Source organism: Rattus norvegicus, chromosome 8 (assembly GCF_021556685.1).
Source record: "Rattus norvegicus strain SHRSP/BbbUtx chromosome 8, alternate assembly SHRSP_T2T, whole genome shotgun sequence".
NCBI lineage: Eukaryota > Metazoa > Chordata > Mammalia > Rodentia > Muridae > Rattus > Rattus norvegicus.
The window spans coordinates 109,772,414-109,789,244 of record NC_141541.1 but is presented as its reverse complement, the minus strand read 5'-3'; the positions used below and the strand labels follow the sequence as shown (position 1 = coordinate 109,789,244).

The following is a 16,831-nucleotide window of genomic DNA, read 5'->3' as shown; positions in this document are numbered from 1 at the left end:
AAGAAGAGCTTGGAATAAGCCACAGGGTCACACAGAGAACACAGACACCACATCCAGGCATCCACTACTGGGGAAGGAAACGGAAAAACCAAACACACAGCTTGTGAAAATAGAATTGGATGTCCTTCCCAATCAGAGCTGAGCTCTGACCTCCAAAAGGAGGAATGAGAAGGAATCCGCCTCCCAGGGTGGGTAAGGGTAAACAGAAGCAAAGGTGTCCCTGCTCAGTTATGGCATAAAACACAGTTGTGGGATGAGAGAGCCAATTTCCGTATGACAGGAGAAGGCATATAAAGGATATGTGGAACCTATCCCTGCCTGACCACATTATAACTAGACAAGGGCTGGAGGAGCACTACAGCTAATTAACTGTGGCCCCTTTAAAAAAGAGAGAGAGCTCCGCTTGTTTTTATGAAGGCGCCAAACATAAGTAGCAGGATTTAAACTCTGTTCTCCGCACGCATTTATGCTTCCCCATAACCTGCTCCGTTTTTCCCCAGGTTCTAAACTAATGAAATGCTTATTTAGATGCTGGGGCCATCTGTGGCTGGTACCTGCCATGTGTATCCCTGCTCCCCAACCACAGGTTGATGACATCTTGGAGCACAGGGAATTTCCCAAAGGGAGCCTTAGTTGTGTGGGGAATGAAAGTCTGAGAAGAGAGGTCAGGCACTGGCGCTCCCCTGCTCTGCCAGGAAATGCTGACAGCTGGCGTGCATGCGGGCAGACTCATCTACCAAGGGACACATTAGCCTGCTCAGGGAACAGAGGCCCCACTCTGACACCATAGGTGTGGGTTCCACACACTAGTGACACTTAGAGCCGAGGCTGTCACTCCCGCTTGCCCCCACTCTACCTTCTCCACCCATACAGAGAATACCAACCCATCTGGCTTCATCCGGCCTATTTGGCTGCTTGCTCTGGGATGGTTTCTGCTCATTGGCCCATGTGATTTTTAAACATCAGGTGGATTACATTCCCTTCAATTAATAATGTTGGCACCAGGGCCTGCCTGTCACTATGGGTCCTTGTACATTCTCCTGATAAGTGTTCCCTGGCCCCCAGCACTGGCAGCCGCGGGTCCCAAGACTTGTGTCTGTCCACAGCAGTGACAGGCGAGAACAGCTGGTGGAGCACTTGTAGCCTTGCCCTTGGATGAGCCCTGTGGACAGCAGGCTCCTCATTCATGCTGTCCTTGCAGCAGCCTGACCCTCTGGGACCTCTACCCCAGCTTCTCTTGACAAACAAGATGTTGCTGTTTCTGGCTATTTTTCTTTCCGCCCAGGTCCAGACTGGCGGCTCTATGACAAAAATAAAACATCAAGTCCTAACCATGCCTCACTTGCCGGACTCTGGCCTTTCCCTGCTTGGTCGTCCTAATCACCGTCCCTCAAGATTGTTTGATAGGGGCTTTCTCTGTAGGTCATTCCTTCCTCGTGGCTCAATGAGGGCCAGAATTCACCTGTGTTGTGCCTGGTGTTTCCGCAAACCTGGCAAAGATACCTGTTTGTGGAGTAGATGAATTGCTTGCCTAAGAGGAGACGGCCAAGCAAACAAACAAAAGAGCACAGTGTGAACAGTTACTTTTGCTTGTTAAGGTAAATATTAAGTTCTTTGGGAAGGTACCAAATGTCCAAGGGCCTGGTCATAGGTAAGTATGCAGTGAGGCCTGGAAAGAAACTGCTCAACAATGAATCCTTAGGGTCACAGGACTGGCTACAATGTTCCTGCATAAGTGACAATGCAAAAAGTCAGCTGGAGGGCTGATGACATCCTCCAGAGGTAAGGATACATGCTGCCAAGCCTCACCACCTGAGATCAGTATCAGGACTCATACTGTATAAAGAGTGAACCAGCTTATAAATAAATTATATAGATGATAGATAGATAGATAGATAGATAGATAGATAGATAGATAGATAGATAGATAGATAGATAGATAGATAGATAGATAGATGAGTGGGTAGTTGGGTGGATAGATAGATAGATAGATAGATAGATAGATAGATAGATAGATAGATAGATAGATGAATTAAATTTTTTTAGAAACAAATTCTGAGGTTAGATTGCTTCCCTAGTAAGCTCTGAGTCCCTTTGGATTTCTTGTCCTTGAGCCCACCTTGTGTAAACTTCTAGGTTGGGCTGTGAGGTCAGCTCTTCCCTATAAGGAACCCCCTGCTGGTGATGAGAAATCATTGGGTAGACAATGACAGTAAGGAGAGTTTCTGATCGTTCTGATGGTCCTGGGCCCTTGAAGCACACTGGCTCCAGCCACTGCAGTTTCTGAGATTGTAGGAATGCTAGGAAGTAGACAGACCACAGTGTTTGAGACTACGGTTCATCCTCACAAGGGCTGGGGAGGCCAGGGAAGAGACGGAAGATACAGCCCAAGGAAATCCAGGTCCCAATGCCATCAACAACCAGCCTGGAGCAAATGGGTTCTCCTCCTGATGCCAAATGACCACATAGTATGATTCTGTCTTCTCTTTGAGGGCTGGCCCTTCTACCAACCAACAATGGTGCTACCTAAATCCCGTACAACACAGACTAAGTTCTTCCTCCATTCCTTTCTCCCAGGCCTTTGGGAATTTTGTTTATTTTGATCAGTTTTTTATGTTTTGTTTTTTTGTTTTGGGGTGTGTTTGTTTGTTTGTTTGTTTGTTTGTTTGTTTTGCGATAGGACCTCACTGTGTAATCCCACCTGCCAGGAACTCAATATCATCTGCCAAGAGCCTCTCAATAGCTAGGGTGTCAGGCGTGTAATCCATTTCCAGTCTTAGCTCTTCTGAGAAAAAGAAAGAGAATAGGAGAAGGAGGAAGAGGAAGAAGAGGAGGAGGTGGAAGAGGAGGAGGAGGAAGAGGAGGAGGAAGAAGATGGAGGGAGCAAAAACTCAAAAGGAAAGAAAAAGTAAATCTGGAGAAAATATTTTTTAAAAGAACAAAGAAATGGGAAGGAGGTGTGACCCAGCTTGGAATTCCAAATGTAAAAGGCCATAGAGTTGTCCAGGGCCAGGCCTGGAAAGGTTCTACTGAGTGGTCCTGAGGAAGGTGAGGACCATGGTCCCAGCCTCTAGTCCCACCCTCCTTCAGGCTTCTTTCAAAAGCACCCTGCTACCACAAACCTAAAAAACCATTTCTCCAGGAGGTGGGCTTGGTTATCAAAAGCTTCTTTGGATCCCTCTCCACCCAGAAACAGTTATTTCAAGTGATGTTATTGGTCTTGCCTGACTCTTAGGAAGGGCTTGGAAGGATTCAGAGGCCCAACAGTTTACTGCCTTGTCTCCTGATTCATGCAATTCTGCACTTCAAATTGCTTCAGTTCAAACTCCTTATGATTTTTTTCTGGACTGCTGGGAGGAGAGAGTATTGATTCTGTGTTTTGATAAGGTCAGCAATGATCAACTCTGACAGTCAGGCGGACGGTCTGTCCCCTTCCCCCTCCACTGGATATGGCTGCACATGCAGAAAAGGAGAGAGGGAAACAAAGGCGATGGGGGTAGGAGAAGGCAATACCTTTTGTCTTCGTGGTTCTGAAAACCTCTTTAAGCCCCATCAGCAAAAGTGGGCTCATCTGGGACTGCAGCCTAGGAGAAGCATAAGGGCACACTTGATCTTTTCCGCGTACAGTTTCATTTCCCTTTCCCCTTGTGTGTTCCTGCCCTGCAGCTTATTCTCCTGATGGTGACTCATTTTCCTCCAAAGAACCAATTAAGTTCTCCGTAACATCAGCAGACTCGCGATGACACTGATTAACGTTCAGAACCTGTAGGACTGTCGAGATGGAGATGACTAGGAAAGCACAGAGAAGGCCCCTCTGAGGCTTCCCGCAGTTGATTTGAGCTTGATGAGAAAAGTGCTCAGATTTTTCTCGCTTAGCTATGGCCCAGGAGGGGATGCTGCCTGGAGCTGCCTCCCCAGAAAGAGACTGCCTCTCCTTGAGAATGCCAGGCAGTTTTCCAGAGCAATTCTATCAGTCCGGGGGCTCACTCCTTGGAGGCTGATAGGATTTGGATGGGAAGAGTCCTCCCTCAAGAGACTGGCCTGTTGAAGACTTGATCCCCAGTCAGAGGTACCATTGGATGAAGAAGGCACTGACTTCATCATTGAGTCAAGCATTTGATGAGTTTATGTTGAATGGGCTCCTGGGAATAAGTAAGAAATAAGAAGTAAGTCAGAGAGCATGACTTTGAAGAATATGTTGTATGCCTGGCTTCAGCAAGCAGCTTGAAAGGCCACTGTGTTGACCTGCATCATGTGGACGGACAGAAGAAGCTCATCAGGGGATGTCCTTGGACCCCTTCCCCTTTCACATTTCTGCTCTAACACCGGCATGAAAACAAAGGTGCTAGCTAGCCATGGACTCCTCCTTTTACCCTATTTATGGTGGATACTTTGTAACAGCAAGGAGAGGCAGAGTAACACAGAGACCTCCCAGATGATACTTAAACGTTGTCAAGTTTCTCCAGAAAGAAAATCTAGAACTTCTATCACATTCACCAGATGACTCATAACCTAAGGGGAGTTAAAAATGCTCCACACAATCTTTTCAAAAGCCCCTTGGGGAAAATTGGTTTTCGCCAATGAATCGTCACTGGGTGTATTAACCACTGTATAGGGCAGGCCTGGTGCCACCACAATAAACACAATGGTAATTTTGTAAATATTTTGTTTCATTTTGTTTGTTTTGGCATTTTTGTCTTATTGGCCTTTGTTCTTTGATTTGATTTTCATTTTTGAGGTTTTGTGGAGGGATTTATTGTTTCTTGTGTGTGTGTGTGTGTGTGTGTGTGTGTGTGTGTGTGTGTGTGTGTGTGTTGGTTGGTTGTTGTTGTTGTTGGTGGTGGTGGTGGTGGTGATGGTTTCTTGAATTTTTGTTTTTGTTTTGAGGAAATGATCATAAAGTTGAATGAATAGAGAAGCAGGGAGAATATGGGAGAAATCGGGGGAGAAAAACATGATAAAAATATAGTGTATGAAAATAATTGAAGCCCATTGGAATTCCTCAAGCTTCCCAAACCACCTCCCATCTGGCAATTCCATTGGAGGTAGCCTGAGATACCAAGGCCTAGGACAAAGACTGATGTCTTCAACAAGTCTATGTGACTTGCCCTAATGTTCCAGTGATCTGAAAACCTAGATGACACCAAGCTGCCTGACTAGCTATTTAATAGGCCTGCTAACTAATGAAAAGGGACATTGGTACCCACGTCACAAGAAGCAAGTGTCCCTGTGTGAATGTCAGTTAGCCGCCAGCTGTATAACTCTCCTCAGGTCCAAGTGTCATTGGATCGGAACCAAAGACAATATATTCAAAGCCAATGACCAGCTTAGTTGAACGGCTCAAATCACAACATTAAACACATCAGAAATCAGAGCTACTTCTGAGTGGAAAGCTAACTACGGTGAAGAGCACTTCAGGCACAGGACCTCATGGAACACACAGCCCTTTAAAGGACCTACATCTCCCTCATACAGACGAGCAGTTTGATTTATTCACCAGTAGAAAGGCAACATGAATAAGGGCCCTCATAGACTAGGGAATCAGGTTTTACAAGATCTCATTTACAAATGATAGGAGAATCTCTGGCCTCCCTCTTTTAATGGTTTTCTTCTCCAAAAGATTGGTCTCATCACCTTGAGTACTTGGACATCCTCCTCATTGGCTCCTTTATATATTCACTCTTCTCATCATTGGAATCCTGACGGTATTGTTCTGATGCTTGACAGCAATGCCCATACTACCTTCCCTGACTATGTGGTCATCCTGGCCCCTCTGCAGAACCCTCCTCCTCCTACCAGCTCCTAGAGCTTAGTCCCCTCCACCTCCACACCACATCGTAGAAGTGCCTGTGCCACATGAGAAGCCGTCATCCATTATGAAGAGTCCGGACGAGCTAACACTGCTTGAGCCCACTTGCCAACATTGCCAAACCTCAGCCCTTCTGAGTGAGAGCCACTGAGATCTCCTCATTGTTCTGGCTGAAGCTTAATGTGGAGAAACCAAGGCACTGAGAAGTGGAAGCTTGTCCTTAACAACTGAGAACAGAACAGATCAAACGATCTGAGACTAAATCAAGGGACTAGAACCCTACCTTAACCTTAATTTCAGGGTAACAGGGTCACAGCCTGTCTGTCTGTCAGTCTATCTGTCCAATCGAATAACCTAGACTTAATATCAAAGTCCCTGATTAAAAACAGGAAAACTAGAATTGCGAAGAAGTGCCTTTATCTATGATATATTCACTTTAACTTCCTGACTGCTGGCTATTTCCAGGAAGGCTGTAACTTAGCCCTTCATAATGCCTGAGGCCTGACAAGTACTCAGTGGATATGGGAAGGGGAGGGGGGAGAAAAAGAGAGAGAAAGGAAGGGAAGGGAGAATGGGAGGGGAGTGTAGAGGAGAGAAGGGGGATGGGGAAGAGGGCAAGGCTATTTCACAAGGTATTCCAAACTGTTCTGATTAAAAGGAGAACTACTATCAGTGCCTCTTTGTCCCTGGTAGAATAAAATCAAGCCAAGAATCATGTAGAATTATCAGGCAATCTGCACTGATGGTCTCCTCTAAGCCTTGGGTATGCACAGGTCCCCTAACCAGCCCAAGTTTCCCAGTACCTGGCACCCACACCCATCCTCCCATACCTTTCTCCTCCTCATCATTCCTGCCCAAAGGCAATGCTGTCAAAATCATTTCCAGGGGCTGCTGCATGTACTCAGAAGTCTCAGGGCAAGCTGCCTCGAGCAGGTACTGAAACAGCTTATCTCAAGACCCCTTGGGTGTGTGAGCATGTCCTCATTGCCCTTAGCCACCAGTAGCCTGTCAAATAGTTATTTAGCAAATATCTTCTAGTCCCCCAAATTAGACAAAGAGCCAGAAATTGGCCAACAGGCACAAACATCACACTTGTGGGCCCCAGCTTCATTACTTTAAAATAGTAACTCCAGGCAGAACAGTCTACAAGGTACAGCAGGTTAGGAAAGCCAGAAGGATCAGCGTGTCCGTTCCAAGTAGGCTCACTGGGGTAGCAGATCCAGAGACTAAAAACATTTCTCTTTCCATTTACTGTTCAGTTTTTATTTAAAGGGAAAGTCCCCAAATGGAATAGAGAATGCTTGGGTTCTTCTAAGGGCATCTTCCTTTCTGTGACACCACAAGCCTGCTCTCCATTTTTCCAAGCTCCAGAGAGAAACCCTGCTTGCCAACACTTGAGTGATTTCACCTCTAGCGTTGCCATGGTGATGCACATCCCTGCACAGACTGGAGAAAAGGTGCAGCTCCAAGTGACGATGAATATGAATGAAGCCCAGCATTCTGCCCAGGGTGAGGATGGGCTCTCCTAGAGGAGCTTGGTTGCACAGAGGCCTGAGTCCACACGGCCTCTGCCCTCAGATAACCTGAGGCAGATTTCCCCCACTTAGGACAGAAACCTCATCTGGCAGAAGTTCTGAGGACCCGTGAGAGAAGGGACCGGATGTCCAGGAAGAATTCACAGAGCATCTATAATAAGGCAAGCTGCAAACCGCATGCTGTCCTGGACTATAGAGGGTCTCCATGGCACCCTGGGTTTAAGAGTCATTGGTTTTCCTCCCGGCTTGGCCCATCTGTAGTTTGCCACGATATTGTTGAGGTACACCTACAAAACAAGAGTACAATGTGGTGATTCCTCAAGAATCTAAGACTGAACCCTGCTCCCTGCGAGCTCTCCAGCAGAAGGTAGGATCTGTAGCCTAGATCCTCCCTTTCCTCACTCTCAGACAAGGGTCGCCATAAAGCCACTGAGAAGGCACCTGCTATGTGCCACAGACAAGGTACATTAACCCCATAGTTAAGTGACTCTATGCACTAGGAAGCAGCATCTTCATTTCAGAAAAAAGGGGGGGGGGATGGGGTGGCTGGGAGAGGTTAGCCAACTTACCCAACTTACAGAGCAAGCTGGAGATGAAAATGAGTCTGAGTGCAAACGGTCTTAGCTGGAGGCTTACCTCAGGCTCACCACCACTGTGCAGCTACATCAGCCGTTAGGGCAGTTAGGGCGGATCTCAGGCCAGCTGAGGACAGTTACACGCCACCGACTTCTGCAGTTGGACTGTGTTCAGCTTTCTCTTGGCTTCAGTCGCAACTGAAGCCGCCCTCCCCCCTCCCACAGCTCCTATAGGCTGTTTTGTTTTTCCACTCTTGATGTAGTCAAGTATGAGTGACAAGCGTCAATCCCTCCATATTTCCTTTGAGGAAATGGAGGCTCACAAGGCGTGCTCAGACTCTGGTGGGTGTCAGTGTTGGACTTGGAGCTGCCTCCAAAGCCAAGGTTTCCACATAGATACACTAACATTTTCCCTTTTTTCTTTTTATAAAAAAATCTATACTTGCCAAGTTCTAGGTTAAATGACCATCTCTACAAATTGAGAAAATACAAGAGTCTGGAAGGATGGGGACACTGGTGTTCCTCTCTTACTGCCACCTTCCTGGCCACATTAACAGCCTTTCATAGGCATAAATGTATCTCAACTGATTCTATCTCCTTTTCCACCAATGCTAATTGGATATCTGTTATAGGTGACCCTGTAACTAGGCACAAGGGACAGAGAATAAAGGGTTCAAGCCCTGTGTTCCCACTAAGTCAGTCCTTACAGATGGCCCCGACAGGCACCATGGGGTCTCATAAATGCCCCTATGGGGCACACACTGTGACAATGCTCTCTTCTTAGCTTGGAGACTGATGGAGCTGACCAACCAGCTCTCAAGGTCATTCAGTGAGCGGGAAGCCAGTGTAAGAGCCAGGGGTACCACCCACACCAAGGCTGAGAATGAAATCAGACGACCCGTAGTGCTTTGCTCTGCATCAAGGGCAACTCACTTGGAGAACACTGAGAAGGGAACACTTGTGCCTAGGGCTTACAGAGGTTTACAGTGGCAGGAGACTTGGTGCAGACAAGATCGGGGTAACACAGCAAGGGTTCCAAAGTAGCAGCCTGGTCTCCTGAAGTGAATTACAACACAACAGAACACATGTGGGGAATGTTTTGTTTTCTAAGGGGTCCTTGTCACTTTTCGTAGATTTTACACACACACACACACACACACACACACACACACACACACACACGCACACCTGCCAAAGAGAAAAAAAGAAAAAGACCACTGCCTTCTGGTGACACCCTTGATCTGAGGGGAAGTCCGTGGGAGAAAGCTGTCCCTCTGACAAGCACAATGTGAGGATATGAACTCACACAGGGTCGACAGGAGGACCCCAGGGATGCAAAGCTGTGTTTATATTTTTCACATCTCCCCCCCACATACACACCTCTTGTTGGTACATCCTGGACTGTGGGAAGTAGATGAATCTGTCCAAGAGGGATGGAGGAGAGAAGCCAAGCTCTGCTCAGACCAGAAGTAATCTTTCTGAACTTCATTTGTAATCAGCACCTACAACCTGGACAGTTCTCCCTCAGGGTATCCGGGTGACCCAAGGAGATGATGCTTCTCCCCACCCCCACCCCCACCCCCACCGCAAGCTTTCTCCCTCAGATTTTGCTGCATTTCTAGCTATGCACCTAATGATATGAGCTAAACCAGACTCTGTCGGAAAGGCTTGTGCCTGGAGCATTTGGCAGGGCACGTGACTAATCTGCATGATGCTCACTGTGAAGATGGACAGAGTAAGGCCTTTTGGGGTTAAACAGTCTGTGTATACAGCAGCATCAATCACCACTCCACAGTGGGCCTCGAAGGCGGGGTCTCATCAATAATAGCATAGGGAGTGATGCCAAGTTCCCACAAGGGCAGGGTCAGACTGCTTAGCTGGGAGAATCAAAGGCTTTCCAAGATGATTCTGTTTGAACTGTGCTCCACTCACTGCCTGTGCCCACGTTTACAAAACCAGCTGGACTCGATGCCATCATCCAATTAGCACCAGCCAGTACCAGCTCCCTGGGGCCAAAATGAAACAGGCAGGATGAGATCAAACCCTAGCCCCATACTTTTAGAGGAGATGTCTAGAGGCACAGGAAGCTGCCAGGGGAGGCAAAATGTGCCTACTGCAAGCGGCTGACAGTGCCAGCATAGGCCAGCAGCACTGGTGAAGACAGGGACTCAGGACATCATTGCTATGCCCTTCTCGGGCTGGCAGTGAGACAAGTCCCATAGAGTCAGAGATAAAAGGCAGCGTCTCTTCTGAACAACTTCACAGTCTAGCAGGAAATACACAGCCTGTTGAAATACAATTCTAAAACCTGAGAGAAGGGCTGTAATTGAATGAAGAATAGAGGACTGTGGGAGCAGAGCAAAGGGCACCAGATTCAGCTGGGCAGCAGAGGGACTGGCCTGGAAGGCTTCCTGGAGGAGGTGATACATGTGTTGATTCTCAGGAACAAACTGGTGCTTAGCAGGAGCCTGCATTGAGCTGTCAAAACAGGGAGTGTGGTCAGAGCAGAACAAATGATGGAGGGCCAATTAAAAACCTGGAAACAAGGGCGCTGTCCACCAGCTATGGGGGCACTCACCTGTTATGTAAGCATTTGGGCAACTGAAGCAGAAGGCTATCAAATTTAATGAGAGACAGGAGAGAGAGAGAGAGAGAGAGAGAGAGAGAGAGAGAGAGAGAGAGAGAGAGAGAGAGAGAGAGAGAGAGAGACCTAAGTCAGTGATATACTTTAGCTTGTATCATTGGGAGAGCCTATGGCTACATATTGAGTTTGAGGTCAACATGTACTACATGAGTCCCTGTGTGACATGGGAAGAAGAGGAGGAAGAGGAAGAGGAAAGAGAAGATGATGAAGAAGAAAGAAAAGGAGGAGGAGAAGAGGAAGGAGGAGAAGAAGAGGAAGGAGGAGGAGAAGAGGAAGGAGGAGGAGAAGAAGAGGGAGGAGGAGAAGGAGAGGGAGGAGGAGGAGGAGTGAAGGAGGAGGAGAGAGAGGAGGAAGGGAGGAGGAAGGAAGGAGGAGGAGGAGGAAGAGGAGAAAAGGACAGTATTTAAATGGAATAATCAGGAAATAACACCAGATCTGAATCTTACGTCCACTCTGGCAGGGCTAGGGGACAGCTCAGGGACTAAAATGCTGTATGCAAACATGAGGACCTGAGTTTCCATCCCCAGTACCCATGTGACCTGGGTATCCATGCAACCCAGTACCCATGTAAGCCTGAAATCCCAGCATTGGAAAGACAGAGACAAAAAAGGTTCTGGGAGCTTGCTAATTAAAATAGCAAGTCCCAGGTTCACTGAGAGACTGTCTCAAATCATCCTCACCATATCATTTATATTATTATTATTAAAAATATTAACAATATGCAGAATGATAGAAGAGGATACCTGAAATAGACCTATGGCTTCCCCATTAACACATACAGACAACCCCCTGCACATGCATATTCACACAAATGCATGCAACACACACACACACACACACACGCAGACATGCATGGGTATATACATAAGGTTCCAAAAGTACCAAGGGCTAATCAATGAAGGGAAAGCTGTGGGCAATTTTCAAACCTACCATTCCAACAGTAGCTGATTTGCATGACTCCATGTTACACTGACCTTCAGAGATGCACAATGACCTTGGGACCAAAGAGCAGCTACGAGGGATGCAGGAAAATCCAGACTGGGATGTGTCTAGGAGATGAAACTATAGACATAGCGAGTGGAGCTCATTCCTTCTTCAAGAAGCTTTGCTGAGAAGAGGGAGGGCAGTGACTGAGGACCAACCAGGCAGGAGCAGTGTGAACCGTAGCAGGATGAGACTGGGGAAGGCTTAGCACAAGAGACAGCTGTCCATCCTCTTCCGTCCTCCCTCCCCCATCTCCCTCCCACTGGATCTCTTTGGAGACCCAGAGGATAAAAACGGTAGTAAAGTGCTGAGCACGATCTAGGGCTGCAGCAACCAATTTGGTGTCCTTGGAGGGAAGCAACAAAAATTCCACCTGGCAGAAGGCTCCGGCCACTTTCTCTGTCATTGATCCATGCTCAAGCACTTCTGTTTGGCCTCCACCTTCACTCCCTGGAGATCTCACTGAGCTACACGGTCATAAGTCATTGGCTTAATAGCTTTATTAGGGGGAGAAAGCTTAACAAAAGCAGGGCCGAGAAGGAGGCAGGCAACACAGTTGTCATCTCACTTCTATGACCTCCTGGGAACCCACCAGAAAATGCTCAGTCTTCATGGCAGGGACGATTAACCTTGGACAGGAGTAACTCTGGCCATAAACATGTTGCCTGCTTGTTTTCTTCCTTAAAGGCTTTATAATAAGAACAAGTGTCTCACGGTAACATGTCATCACGGGGCAAAGAGAGTCAGGTTGGAGAGAGCGCCTGAAGCCTTCCTGCTCTCAAATCTTTGCCTTGATCAATAAAAGATTACAACCAAGCCGCTCAGAGCTTAATTATTTACTGTTTCTGTGCTTTCGTCTATGAGAAATTTTCTGGAGAAATCCAACTGCCTGTTCAGTGCCATATGGAGTCAATACCCTGTACTCTATGAGTGTTAATGAATTAATTAATCAACTAATGGCAGTAAAGGTCTGTGGAGACCGCGGATGCTCAGCTCCCGAAGGGAACACTTTTCACTTGTTTTGGCAATAACTTTAAATCATTTGGTCCTAAGAATCCCAAGTAATTTCTTAGCCAAGTGCTCATTGGGTTGTATATATTGTCAGTGCCAATTATGTTGATAACATCTCCCTCTTTTGTTTTTCATGTTATTTCCACTTAAAAATCCGATTTCCAACGATCTGTGGAAAAGATAAGAGAGTCAACAGAGGACGGAAGCTCCTCCCCACAGCCAATCAGCAACCAGCATCTATGGAAGCTCCTCCTCTTGGCCAATCAGCAACCAGCACCTTCCCGGGTTCGAGGGTTTCACTGGTAAACCTTCCTGCAAACCCTTGAGTAGGAACTGAAATGTAGTGAGGTCGCGGATAAAATCTAAGATATGAAAGGAAAACAAACATAAAGCCAGGTCCAAATGACTGCACCAACTACATGTAATTACTACGACATTGATGAGACCTCGATGTACTATTAATCATAACCAAAGGCAGGAAGGTACTTAAGCCTTAAGATACTCCTCCTAGCAGTAAAGGACGCGTAGTAAGAGAGTTGCCAGGCAGCAGGAGGAATTGGGGCTCGCTTTTGAAGAAAGCAGGGAACTGAAAGTACCACTGAAAGAAACTACAAAATCTAGACTAGAAGGAGCTGCTTTTGAGAAAGAAGCCATGACTGTACACTGGTGTGATAAAGGCCAGAGGGAGGCTTTAGGCAGCTTGACAGCTTCTACGTGCTGTCAACATTTTCAGAGGAAGCGAGGGAGTAGTAACCTGATGGGGAAAGAATGTCCGATCTAAAGCCAGAGGAAGGGGACGGGAGGGGTAGATGACATGAGGCATAAAAAAGTCCCTGATGATCTTCACCTAGTGAGCTGCCAATCGGGAGGAATGAGGGGGCCATCAGAAATCTCACTGTTTTAAAAACCACATTTTATTGAATGTTGACAAAGTTAAGTTCTGACCCAAAATGGGATTTGAAAAATTGCAGAGCCCTTTCCTCAAGTCTATTTCAACGGTTTGGGCTGTAAAGCCGCAGAAATAAAATCAGGAGCAGTCACATTACCTCCGGCTCAGCTACCCAATAAGATTGCAAGATTGAGGGGATGGGGGCGGGGCGCCAAGGCATGCAAACACCAGGGGCTGGGTACAAGTTGTCTAGGAATAACAGTATGGAGTTCATACCAAAGGGTTCTCTCTGTCTCTCTCTGTCTCTCTCTGTCTCTCTCTGTCTCTCTCTCCTCTCTGTCTCTCTCTCTCTCTCTCTCTCTCTCTCTCTCTCACACACACACACACACACACACACACACACACACACACACACACACACACGCTCTCTCTCTCTCTCCAAAATCTATTGATGAGAAATAAAGGGACTTCGGTTGCCAGGGCTGAGAGATGTGCGCCTGGCAGAGCAAACAGAATTAAGAATGCTTTTTTACAGAAACCTTAATGAAGATGGTAATTGAGACCCATCAGGAGGGCAGGGTGAGTATGAAAACAACCAAGTCTGAGGCCAGGAGGGCCTCAGAGATCTGGTTTTACTATACACAAGCTGCGTGCCCTTGTGTGAGTTACTCAACATATCTGAACTCTGATTCCCTTTGATATGAAGTTCTTCTGAGAATTAGACCATTGACATAACACAAAGACCAGAATAAGAGTCTAGTCAGGGCACACACAGACAATACTTCCTCAGCACGGCTACTAAAGGATGAGGTTGTAGCACATTGTAGATCATACAGATTTTTGTGGGCTACACTTTGAACCCAGCTATTATCATTTCCAGGGGGGGCACTCTTGAGTTCAAGCAATCCACTTAAGAGACAAAAAAAAGTTATATTCCCAAATTAATTTACAAATTGGGCACTCTCTCTTCTTGCTTTTCAGCATCCTTTAAAGATCTAAGATCAGTTGGTGCATTTAAGAACACAAAATGTATTATGTATAACTCGGTTGTTCATAAAATTATCATGTTTGAGATATACGGAGATGCGAAGACTAGGAAAGAGAAGAAATTAAATACATGGGGGCTTATTCTCTTGTTTCTCCAGCTTGAGGAATAAAAAGCAAAAGGGTCTACGCAAGAAAGTTTCTGGCGGTCTTCCCATCCTTAAAGTACAACCCTTGTTCCTTCTCATAGATGTGTGATGTCGACCCAGAAAACACCTGCCCCCTGAGAGAAACTGACCCTGCCCCCTCCCTCACTTCAGAGAACCAGGCAGGTAGAAAATCAAAGATGGCTTCCCATGACATATTGTGACAAAGGGCTGCTATGGCGCCCTACAGAACACCCTGGCCTCCATCAATTAAAAAGGCTTAAGGATACTGTCTCATGTGAGGCTTAGAACTAGGACACCCTCCACGTAATCCAGCGACTCTTCACGTCTTACAGGATCCAAGCTCTTCCCATCTGTCTTCCAGCACCACCATTCCAAGCATATTACCCCTTGTCTTGCTTTTGAATCCTCATGGTGGTCAGATGGATACAACAGCTCCAGCCATCTAGCCTCACACAGCAACGCAAAAGGACCTACGGAGACCCTCTTCTCGTGTCTCTTTGACAGTCAGGAAAACAATCCCAGAAGCCCATGCCACAACAAGCAGACTGGGCTTTTATCTCCCTGGCCAAAAATACCATTGTGTGCTTCTTTCTAAAATAATCACTGGCAAGGGAAAATGTAATTTACATGGCTGATTTGTACAAATGAAGATTTACCTATCTGGACCAAGGTGAGCCCCAGTACCTGATAACTGGGTACTTGAACAAAACAAGATCTACTAGGAAACATGGGATATAGAAACATGTCCAAGCCACTGTTGTGTCAGGGTTTTTTCCTCCCAGCAAGATTCGGTCATCAGTCACCATGAAGCAGAGTTGCCGTGGTGACCTACAAAGCATCTTGGCTTCGGTGGGTAGGAAAACACAGCTATCTCTCTGCTGGACAGTCGTTCACTTACAGACTTGAGAATTCTCAAACGCATGTCTAGCAAATACTCCTATAGCCTTCTCTATCACAGGCTGTTTATTACTGAGCCAAGCTAGAAAGCACTGTGACACTCATTCAGAAACGTATCTCAGTGTTCCACCTGTCTCTCTTGCACCCCAGGACATTCAGGGTATAGTCCTTGACACAGCATCCCAAGGTGTGCAAATCTGGAAGGATCCAGGAGAGCAAGAACAGTCTATAACACTGATAAATGTCAGAAACAAGGGAAGCCCAGACAAACCCTTGCAGGGGTCGGAGTCCACTATTAGAGGAGCTCGTGCCATCGATACATTGTTTCGTGTGTGTTTGTTGTTTTGTTTTGTTTTGTCCCCTGAATTTCCCCTTTGTTCCCTTCTACTACATTCTTGCTATTATGTTTATACTTAGAAGCAGTTTAAATATTCTAAATCCTCTTGTGTTTAACCCATTTTGCTTATACATTTTTGACTATTGTAAAGTCAGGGTTTCTTCTCTTGATTTTTTTTTCTCTTCTGCTAAACTACTTCTGTCTTCCGCTGGCTGCTCCTTCCATTTTAGTTTATTGTGAACTCACGTTTTTTTCTCTTGACATTGTCTCTCTCCAAACATTATTCTGTCTTTTGCTTGCTGTTCTTTCAAGTTCATCTAAATTCTTCTTTCTTCCTTTTGTTTCCCCACCACCTTCCTTCATTCCATTATACTTTTGTTCAGTACAACAATAGTATAGTTAGGAATTTTTAACTTCAAAGCTTATTCTATATTATCTTACTATTTTCTACTCTGTGGTCATTGGTGGTAATTCAGTTGTCTTTAATTAATTTAAAGTATATTTTTGTGTCTGGTTTAGTTTGGTAGTATTGCTGTTACAAGGTTTGTTACTTATATATATAAAACCAATGACTTCAAAACTGATACAAACAATCAAATGAATGAAGAAATACCAAGAGAATAGAGGGACATAGGTGATAAATCAGTCCAGAAACAATGTGTACAAAGGAAGACAAAAAAGTTAAGAAATGAATAACCCAATAAATTAAATAATATGCAGCGAACATGTGGCTAATGGACTAAACCAAGCAGAAAAAGCAAGAAAGACGAAAAATAAAGTCAAGGAAATGTTAGGTCCAGACATAAACAAACAAAATCAGAATGTCAATGACTTCTAGGAAATGATCAAGAAATTAAACTTAAGAATCCATGGGGACAAAGAAGGAATAGATAGATAGATAGATAGATAGATAGATAGATAGATAGATAGATATAGATATAGATATAGATATCAATTCTACTTCAGCAAAATTACTGCAGAAAATTTCCCAAGTCT

General features: G+C 45.8%; 1 long non-coding RNA gene across 2 annotated transcripts; it reads right to left on the bottom strand.

Moving 5' to 3' along the window:
- Positions 1-2,673: 2,673 nt before the first annotated feature.
- LOC108351773 (uncharacterized) lies at positions 2,674-12,714 on the bottom strand. Of its 2 annotated transcripts, XR_015627389.1 has the most exons (3): positions 9,300-10,397; positions 6,924-7,631; positions 2,674-4,142 (listed from the first exon to the last, which is right to left on the bottom strand). It is a non-coding gene; the product is annotated as an uncharacterized LOC108351773 (long non-coding RNA). The 2 variants fall into 2 exon arrangements; XR_015627388.1 differs by lacking the exons at positions 2,674-4,142; positions 9,300-10,397 and adding an exon at positions 11,538-12,714 and having other exon boundaries at positions 7,045-7,631.
- Positions 12,715-16,831: the final 4,117 nt, after the last annotated feature.